The sequence below is a fragment of the Anolis carolinensis genome, chromosome 2, assembly GCF_035594765.1.
Source record: "Anolis carolinensis isolate JA03-04 chromosome 2, rAnoCar3.1.pri, whole genome shotgun sequence".
Lineage (NCBI taxonomy): Eukaryota > Metazoa > Chordata > Lepidosauria > Squamata > Dactyloidae > Anolis > Anolis carolinensis.
This window is the reverse complement of record NC_085842.1, coordinates 258,618,271-258,628,899: the sequence shown is the minus strand read 5'-3', so window position 1 is coordinate 258,628,899 and position 10,629 is coordinate 258,618,271.

The following is a 10,629-nucleotide window of genomic DNA, read 5'->3' as shown; positions in this document are numbered from 1 at the left end:
TCCAGGAAAACTCACTGTGCATAAGAAACACTCTCTTCCAACAACCTAAAAGACGGCTTTACACATGGACTTCACCAGATGGTCAACACCGAAATCAGATTGACTACATCTTTTGCAGCCAAAGGTGGCGGACATCCATTCAGTCGGCAAAAATAAGACCTGGAGCTGACTGTAGTTCAGATCACAAAATTCTTATTGCACAATTTAGAATCAAACTAAAGAGAATGGGGAAAATACACAGACCAATTAGATATGACCTAACAAATATTCCGGGCACGGGCTGTGGCGCAGGCGGGAGAGCAAGCCAGCTGCAATTAACTGCAATGAATCACTCTGACCAGGAGGTCATGAGTTCGAGGCCCGCTCGGAGCCTATGTTTGTTTGTCTTTGTTCTATGTTAAAAGGCATTGAATGTTTGCCTATATGTGTAATGTGATCCGCCCTGAGTCCCCTTCGGGGTGAGAAGGGCGGAATATAAATGCTGTAAATAAATAAATAAATAAATAAATAAACAAATATTCCTAGTGAATATGCAGTGGAGGTGAAGAATATATTTCAGGGACTAGATTTAATAGAGTCCCAGAAGAATTATGGACGGAAGTTCACAACATTGTTCAGGAGGCAGCAACAAAGTATGTCCCAAAGAAAAAGAAAACCAATAAGGCAAGATGGTTGTCTGCTGAGACACTCGAAGTAGCCCAAGAAAGATGGAAGGCGAAAGGAAACAGTAATAGGGGGAGATATGCCCAATTAAATGCACAATTCCAGAGGTTAGCCAGAAGAGACAAGGAACTATTTTTAAACAAGCAATGCATGGAAGTGGAAGAAGACAATAGAATAGGAAGGACAAGAGACCTCTTCCAGAAAATCAGAAACATCGGAGGTAAATTTCAGGCAAAAATGGGCATGATCAAAAACAAAGATGGCAAGGACCTAACAGAAGCTGAAGAGATCAAGAAAAGGTGATGAGAATATACAGAAGATCTGTAAAGGAAGGATAATAATAGAGAGGATAGCTTTGACGGTATATCCCCATACTCAAAAAGGGAAACCCTAAAGAATGCTCTAACTTCCGTACAGTGGCACTTATTTCCCATGCCAGTAAGGTAATGCTCAAGATCCTGCAAGGCAGACTTCAGCAATACATGGAGCGAGAGCTGCCAGATGTCCAAGCTGGGTTTAGAAAAGGCAGAGGAACAAGAGGCCAAATTGCCAATATCCGCTGGATAATGGAGGAAGCCAGGGAGTTTCAGAAAAACATCTATTTCTGCTTTATTGACTATTCTAAAGTCTTTGACTGCATGGATCATACTAAATTGTGGCATGTTCTTGTTGTTATGGGGATACCAAATCACCTTGTCTGTCTCCTGAGAAATCTGTATAAAGACCAAATAGCCACAGTAAGAACAGACCATGGAACAACAGACTGGTCAAGATTGGGAAAGGAGTATGGCAGGGCTGTATACTTTCAGCCTACCTATTCAACTATGTACGCAGAACACATCATGCAACATGTGGGGCTTGACAAATCCAAGGCCAGAATTAAAATTGCTGGAAGAAACATTAACAAACTTAGGTATGCAGATAATACCACTCTGATGGCTGAAAGCGAGGAGGAGCTGAGGAGCCTTATCACCAAGGTGAAAGAAGAAAGTGCAAAAGCCGGGCTGCAGTTAAACATCAAGAAAACCAAGATTATGGCAACCAGACTGACTGATAACTGGCAAATAGAGGGAGAAAGCATGGAGGCAGTGACAGACTTTATATTTCTAGGCGCGAAGATCACTGTAGATGCAGACTGCAGCCAGGAAATCAGAAGACGTTTACTTCTTGGGAGGAGAGCAATGGCCAACCTCAACAAAATAGTGAAAAGCAGAGACATCACACTGGCAACGAAGGTCCGCATAGTTAAAGCAATGATATTCCCCATAACACTACAGGCAACTGATATACAGAGGTGCATTCACTCTGGAGGTGGTGCATAACAATGTGAGAGAAGAAAATTCATTAGTATTTGGGGGTGAGCTGAAATTCATTAGTAGGTTTCATATCATGTCAAATAGAGACCTTCTTCTTTAAAACATTAGTTAAGATCCTGCACTGGGAAACATACATTCAGCATATAGCTACTTCTTTGTAGATATGTCTCCTGGTGCTGTCCCCGAATATGGTCACCCCAAAACATGGCCATTCTCTTGTCATGAGAGAGTGTAAGGAATCTGTGGAGATGCCACATCAGTTGGATTCATTGCAACTGGTGTTTGCAGGGACCTCTAAGAATCTGTAGAAGGTCCCTGAAGATGATGTTATTTCATCAAATCTAGTTGCAGGAAAATAGCTAGATGTATCTCCACTGGTGTCCCCCCTTTCCAATCATATGGACATCAGGGAGTGTCCATATGGTGGACTTAAAGGGTGGTGTAAGAGTGTGAGCAGTAAGGAGGGAACCCTCCTTATGGAAAACAAGACATCCACCCTGACTACAAAGGAAGGATGTGTGAGCTGTAGCCAGGTGTCAGGTGTCAAAGATGAAAATAAGGGGCACTCTGGGAAGGGAGTGCCTCACCCCCATCTCTCCCTCCCTCATCTGAGCCCTTCGTGGTGAAGACATTGCCATAGCAACACCCGTCCAGGTAGCACTTGTGTCCAGCTTCTGGAGAAGGGTGGAAAGGGGGAGTTAGAAGGGGCCGCAGGAGAGAGAGCCCCCCTCCATTATGAAGCAAGCCTGAACCTCAACTCAGTGAAGTTCTGGACCAGCATGTAATGTGCAAACAGCAGCAACACACAAACATTTCAAAGCCCCAATAGTCTTGAACTTTGGCATTGGCCTAGTTTGAACTTTCAAACAGTCTGGAAAAGAGAATGTTGCTCTGCTTTGCTCCCTAAATCTGATCAACAACTTTTTACATGTCCTTTGCCAGCTTACTTGTCCTTGTTCATATAAAAAAGAACGGCTGTCATGTGATAAACTCAATTATTCCTCTGAATCGTGCATTCTCTAGATGACCTAGTAGTAAATAGGATGTATTTTCTATCCCCAGGCACAATGAATTTAAATTGTGAAGTAAATTAAAACCACAAGAATCCTCTGTTATCAAGATGCTACCAATTGAGAAAGTGCATGCTATAAAACCTTTGAAGTTCACTCAGAAAATTCAGTCTGTCTTTATTCAGTTTTGTTAGTAAATCTCCACTTAGCTTGGTAGTCTAAGCAAACAGCTTGGTTCTGAGATTAAATATATAATCAGATTTTTATAAATTCACAAGAGATGTGCAGCAAATTGCTTTTAGTGGACTTTGGTCCAAATCACAGCTTCCCATCTTTTTCTAATTATTGGATGCTAAAACCAATTGTGATATTAAAATGTTATTCTCTCCTTGGCTTGCTTTATAATTAGCATGTTTTGCCGATTAGCAAGTGGCATTTCACAGGTGATTTCCTTTCAAGAGACCTTGCTGTAGTTCATAAAGATGTAGTCAAATAGGGTTTGAATAGAGATGGCTCTGGAAATTACTGGAATATAGGTGGTGTCCAATATGGCATAATGCAAAGTGCTTCTTTATTTGCTTGCAGCACAACAGGATATAGCATATTTCTATTCCGCAGTTTCATGGCAAGAACAGCTACTGGAATGCCTCAGAAGGTCTTTGGGATATATGTGGGAAGCTACCAGCCACCCTCTCAGCTGCCACTGTCATCACTTCTATCTGTGCGCTTATGCAAGCATCTATCCATGCTTTATGCTCCATCAGTGTCAAACATGATGTCAGCTGTTATACAAACCTGCAAAAACAAGTAGAACTTGAAAGTTATATGTATTGAACAGTGGCAGGCTGGTGGTCTGGGCTCCAGAGCATCATTGTACCACTGCTCAACTATGGATGGCTTCAGCATGGCATTATTTTTACTATTTTTTTAAAAAATGTATCTTCTAAGCTTTAAAAGCAGGTAGAAAACAATCAGGAAAAAGGTAATACAGGGTATTTAAATAGAGAGGATACTGAGGGCAGGTTATATTTGTGATTTTGTCGGGTTGTATGGAAGTATCTACACGTACTAGAATTGGATGGGGAAAGTGTGGCCTAAAGGGCTCTAGTTTGTGACCCCTAAAGTCCCCCACTCCCCATGTCCACATGAAAATTTAAATCCTGGTCTCCAGAGTCATAGTCCAAGACTCCGGCCACTACACTACAATGGCCTGATTTATTCAGTTTAATCAGTAATTAATCAGCAGTAGATTAATCAGCCTGAAAGCAAATGACTCCAACATTCAGCGTACACAATGCTGCAGCTTGCACAGACATGAGGGAAAGAAAAGAAGCAAGAGTTAAGGCCCAGAAAAAAGGCTATACTGCAAATGATACTCATAAATACAAGAGCTTAACTGAAAAATGCAAAACACTGAATGTGCTTTGGCAAGTGGAGTGGTATGCCAGGGGCAAAGACACCTCATGTTGTATTGATTAACTAGATCAGTGGTTCTCAACCTGTGGGTCCGCAGATGTTTTGGCCTTCAACTGGCTGGGATTTCTGGGAATTGTAGGCTAAAACACCTGGGGACACACAGGTTGAGAACCACTGAATTAGATAATTATGTATCAACCCCCCTTTTCCCTATTAGTCAGCAGATTTTTTCCTTTTTAAGGAGAAATTACTTGAATAATAATTTGAATTATGTGAACCACAAAGCAGTTAGAATTTAGCTAAAATGAATGGAGCATTGTCTAAAATGGTAGACAAAATGTTATGTAATAGTTACCCAACAGTTTAACTAAAAATAAGAGCATCAATTCCTTATTTCATTGATGACAGTCAACATAAAGCATTTATCAGAATAGTAAATAAATGTATCAGTTAACTATTCGGACTGTGACTAATTCTTTTTATTAGTAAGTTGTATCTAATTTGTAAGTTTTGTATATTCAAACAGATATTAAGAAATACCGGGGCGGGGCAGGAAGCACACATGAATTTAAGAATCAAAACTCACCCAATACTTTTTTGTTAGGCTTTCGAGCATTACAGAATTCAATCAAAATCAGTTTCATTTTCAGCAAGGCAAAACCAAAAAAAGCTGTCATTCTTTTTTAAATTAATGGCCTCTCACCATGAGGAGAAGAAAGCAGCAGAGTGAAATGTATATGTCTATATATGTCTGTTGTATCATAAATGTATTACAAATGTACTGATTAATTTTCTTTTCTGTTTTATATAATAATAAAATTAAAAATTTTAAAAGAAAGCAGCAGGGCAGGACAAACTATTTTAAACAGACTAAGAGAGCACAGAATTCTGGGAAATATAGTTTGGAAAGGCGAGGAGCCCTATGGCAGAGTATTCAAAAGGCTCTGCCCTAACTGTCTGTGTGGAAAGGCCCTGAGATATTCCTTTACTATGGTTTATCTAACAATTCCTTTGTGAAGTATCAGGCTTAATAATATTAAAACCATAATTCTACTTAAGGTACTTAGTTATGTAACTAAGTAGTATCTCCCTGCTTAACTTCCCCCCCTCCCCGACTTGCTGGGCAGCAGCTCTTATGAGGGACCAGGGCCTATTATTCTTTCAGTTGGGATGCAGCATACTAACATTTCCATCCCCTCTCCTGCCAGCAGTCTCTGGGGAAATAATCAGAAATAGGATCCCTGTTATAATTCCTCCTTTCACAAGAGGTGGAGGTAGAAACACCAGTCTGCTACATTCTGGTAGAGAGAAGAACAGACTCCCATCACTCACAATGGCTGCTGCTCAGAATGTCAGGACTGAGAAACTTTTTACAATTTCTATGTATTCCCTAAACTGTTATATAGGGATCATTAATTCAAATCAGTTATGAATACATAACTCTAAGTTACAGATTCTAAAAAAGAATGATAAATTCCAGCCTATTTTTTTAACTAAAAAATTAGGATCATTATAATAGTAGCAGGGTTTTTTGTGTGTCAGGAGCGACTTGAGAAACTGCAAGTTGCTTCTGGTGTGAGAGAATTGGTCGTCTGCAAGGATGTTGCCCAGGGGACACCCAGATGTTTGATGTTTTACCATCCTTGCGGGAGCTTCTCGCATGTCCCTGCATGGAGCTGGAGCTGACAGAGGGAGCTCACCTGTGCTCTCCCCAGATTCAGCCTTCAGGCCAGTAACCCAACCTTCATGTCAGCAGTCCTGCTGGCACCAGGGTTTAACCCATTGCACTACAGGGTGTCCATAGTAGCAGGTCAGCTGTTAATTTAAATAGCCTTATTAATGCAAGTATTACAACTATTCTCCTAAAAGGAAATACATCTTATTTATTTAGATGAACTTAAAAAGTCACAATTTTTCATAAACATAAGTGAAGATCTAATATTTTTTTCTTTTCCTTAGCACAAAAAACACGTTCCATTTTATCTCTAAGTCATTTAATAGTCATTTTGACCTTACCCACTGACAAACAGTTCAATTAATTGCTGTCATGCACATCATTTGACATTGGAAAACAGCACTCATAATCTTTTATCCCAAATTAATTTCCATAATCCTTTCTACCATTGACTGCAAAATAAATAAATATGTCAAAATATTTATCTAGTCACAGAATATCTCTTCTTCCCCACCTCTTCTATTCTCATATATACATTTTGCTATTTCTGCTGAAATGATTTATCCTCCAGAAGAATGCTTTAGTCTTTTAATTATTTTAGAGGAAGCTTAACTGAGAAATGAATAATCCAATATAAAAGACTGGGTTCTGTTGTCTTCTGATTCCATTGTTGGATGCTGATTCGAGTACCACTTGCCAGAACATTTGAGTCAGGGTTTTTACTGGCAGCATACATTCTACCTATTTCATTTGCCAAAATTAGGAATGATCTCTACACAGTTTTATATGTCAGCATAAGGTTTATATCCATCCTTTCTTTGGATTCTTCTTATAAGTCCCAGACTTCTGAGGAGGCAGTCCAGACAGCCCTCTCAGGTTTTCTGGGCTAATTCAGCCCAGAATATCTGAGAGGGCTCTAACGCCCCCCCCCCCAAACTCCTCCCCACCCAGAAAAGCCTTACAAAGTAAACATTACATATCTTTATCCCATTACCCCACTGCCGGTTCTCTCCTGGCATGTAGAAATGAGGCAGGCAAGGGTTAAGGTGGAAGACAGAACTGCTTTTTGACCAGCTTATTAAACAAATAGGCCTGAAAGAGATACATGTCAATTTACTTAGAACCTGGTAAAACCTGGCCCAGAGAGCCCTTTGTACAATGAAGATGCATGTGCTGAGCTTTCCCAACTCCTATATTGTTGATAAGACTTGAAGAAGACTTGAGGATCACCAAGCCATACAATTCCACCCCTGGCCCACCAGCACTATTTTTTGTTTGAGGGAAAAGATGGTTCACTGGTTGATAATGGCCCTTCAGTGTGTGTCTTCCTCCATAAAACATGTTAGGCCCGTAGCCAGGATTTTGATTCGGGGGGGGGGGGGGGGGCTGAATCCAAGTGAGAGAGGATCAACCCTGGCAAACTTTTTGTATCGTTATCCTAATACCCCCATGCATATGGTTTATATTGAACATGGTGATCAGATCATGATATAAATAAACATAACAGTTTAAATAATAAATGTAAGGCCTTCTTGCAGACCACCCTGAGAATTTCGGGGGGCGGGAGGTGAAGCTCCTCAAGCCACCCCCCCCTCCGGCTACATGCCTGGCCCAAGCATATGATATACTTACTAAAATGAGCACAAATGCAATGCAAGCACAATAATCTTTGTGTTGGTGCATTGAAGTCTGACACGAATGAGAAATGGGTACAGATAAATAGCCAGGCTTTAAATTGCTTTAGACAAATCTATACAAATAATAAAAGTGAAAATCTGTATGTGTGTATGTGGCACGGGTGTCTGCTCACACAGACAGCCTCCGGTCTCCACAAACAGACTACAGTTCCCAGTGCTGAGGAGCCACCAAGTCACTCCCTCCCAGGACATTGCGGGTTACAGCGAGCACATCCCAGTGTTCCTTTCTCTCTCCATTGGCATGGCCCCTCCCACTGCATCTTCCTTAACACTTTCCTATCTTTTCCTATGGCACACAGCAAACAGAGGGATTAATCAGCAACTGAATATACTGGAGAGGTTTGGGGAGCATTCACTATGATGTATAGGAGTTGTAGGGACTGGGATGTATAGTTTACCTGCAATCTAAGAGCACTCTGAATCCCATAAACAATGGACCTGGAACTAATTTGGCACACAGACCTAACATGGCCAACTGTGAATACTGGTGGGGTTTGGGGGTGATTGACCTTGACATCCAGGAGTTATAGTTCACCCATTTTCAGAGAACACTGAACCCATCTGATGACGGATGTGGACCAAACTTGGCACACAAATTCAACATGGCCAGCCAAGTGGGAATACTGGTGGACTTTGGAGGCGATTGACCTTTATCTCTGGGAGTTATAGTTCACCTGTATTCTGTGAGCTCTCTGAACCCCACCAATGAAGGATCTGGACCAAACTTGGCACACAGACCCAATGCTTCCAATTTGGGGTAACTGGCCTTGGCATCACAGAGTTATAGTTTATGCGTATTCAGAGAACACTGAACCCAGCAGATGATGGATCTGGACTAAACTTGGCACACAGATCCAACATGGGCAACTGTGAATACTGGTAGGCTTTGTGGGTGACTGACCTTGGCACCAGAGAGTTATAGCTCATCCATATTCAGAGAACACTGAACTCAGATGATGATGGATCTGAACCAAATTTGGCACACAGTCCCAACATGACTAACTGGGAATGTGGGGGGAGTTTTGGGAGGATTGACCCATGATTTTGGAAATTGTAGTTCACCCATATTTTGATGCAGTTCCTAATGGGAGCATTCATAAAAAACAACAAGGAAGAATGCGTTTTTTTCTAAGACATAGTGTAACATATGACCAAACTGATATTACCTCACATCCAAAAACAAACAAGGCCCTTTTGAAATAACCTGGGCATTGCCAGGTACCCAAGCTAATATAAAATAAAATAAAGCAAAACAAAACGTTCTCTCATACAGAACTGCTCACATTGCAGTTTGGTTGGAGACATGGTCAGCCATTTCCCTGAGATATGGCAAACTTCATTAGATAGCATGATGCAAATTGTTTGATCAGTTGGATGAGAAGCAGAGCTGGCCCTAGGTATTTTTCAAGTGTAGGCGAACAGAATTTTGGCACCCCCCCCCCCAAACCAATCACTGAAAAATAAAAGTGTTGGATAAGCGAAAACCTTGGATAATAAGGAGGGATTAAGGAAAAGCCTATTAAACATCAAATTACATTAAGATTTTACAAATTAAGCACCAAAACATCATGTTTTACAAGAAATCAACAGAAAAAGCAGTCTCAACTGCGCCCCCGTACGTTTTGCGCCTGAAGCAACCGCTTAATTTGCCTCATTGTTGGACCGGCTCTGATTGGGAAGAACCCAGCCTTGGCACAAAGACATCAACCAGCATCTAATTATTTCACAACAATAACTGACATTCTGAATTGCAGTATGGGTTTATAACTTTTTCATACCAAGAGAGCTATGTAATCATGACTGTGGCACTATGGTCCCCTCCCAGCCCTCCTTAACAGTCAGTAACTACATCAGATGAAGGAGGTCTCCTCTTCTTTTGATCTAGGTGCAAGGCTTTGTGTGACAATCAGAAGCAGGACCTCACCACAATCCCTTGTGGCAGCCTTGCTCACTGAATGGAGGAGACGGGAAACGTTAGGTCCTGATTGGCAGCTGAACAGACAGCCTCTGAGACCCCTTCCACACAGCTGAATAAAATTCCACTTTATCTGCTTTAAACTGGGATATATGACAGTGTGGACTCAGATAACCCAGTTCAAAGCAAGTATTGTGGGTTATTCTGCCTCAATATTCTGGGTTTTATGGCTGTGGAAGAGCCCTAAGGTTCTTCAGGTGGGCGTCTGGTATGTTGAGCCATGAAACATTACTGAATTATGAATGTACTACTAAGTAGCTGATATAGAACATCAGCAAATGTTTTTAAATTTTAAGAACGCTGAAACAAATACAAGAAATGATTGGTAGACATCTTCTGGGCAAATGCTAGTGAAATAAATGTTAAGGAACATTACAAATGCTATCACCGAATAATATCTTTTTTTGTGATAAATCTTACTTTTAACACTTCTCGGGAGTGAGGGACAGGACACATACAATGGAGCATCATAATACTGATACCCCCACCTTTTTAGTGCTATTGCCTACTAAATATTACTTACAGATGCTTAAAATCAATGTTTAACAAGACAGTGTGTTCAACAATGCTCTAAGTATTGCTCTGACAATCTGTTTTTGTCATTTGTTTAAATAGGCCATTTATTTGAGCCATGAAATAAAGGAGAGCCAATTTTAGAAGTGACCTTGTCCTTGCCATGATTTCAAATGATGGTGTTAAAAGCATTAAATATGATATACTAAGCAAAATAAAAAAGAGGGAGATAATATATTGAAGACACTTTGTTCCCTTAATTACAAAAGCCTACTTTCTGGGCTATTTCCCAGCAAAAGAAGAAGAGAATGAAGTATCATTCTTCTTGAAAATGGCTGTGATTTCATCTTGTCCTGTACAAAGA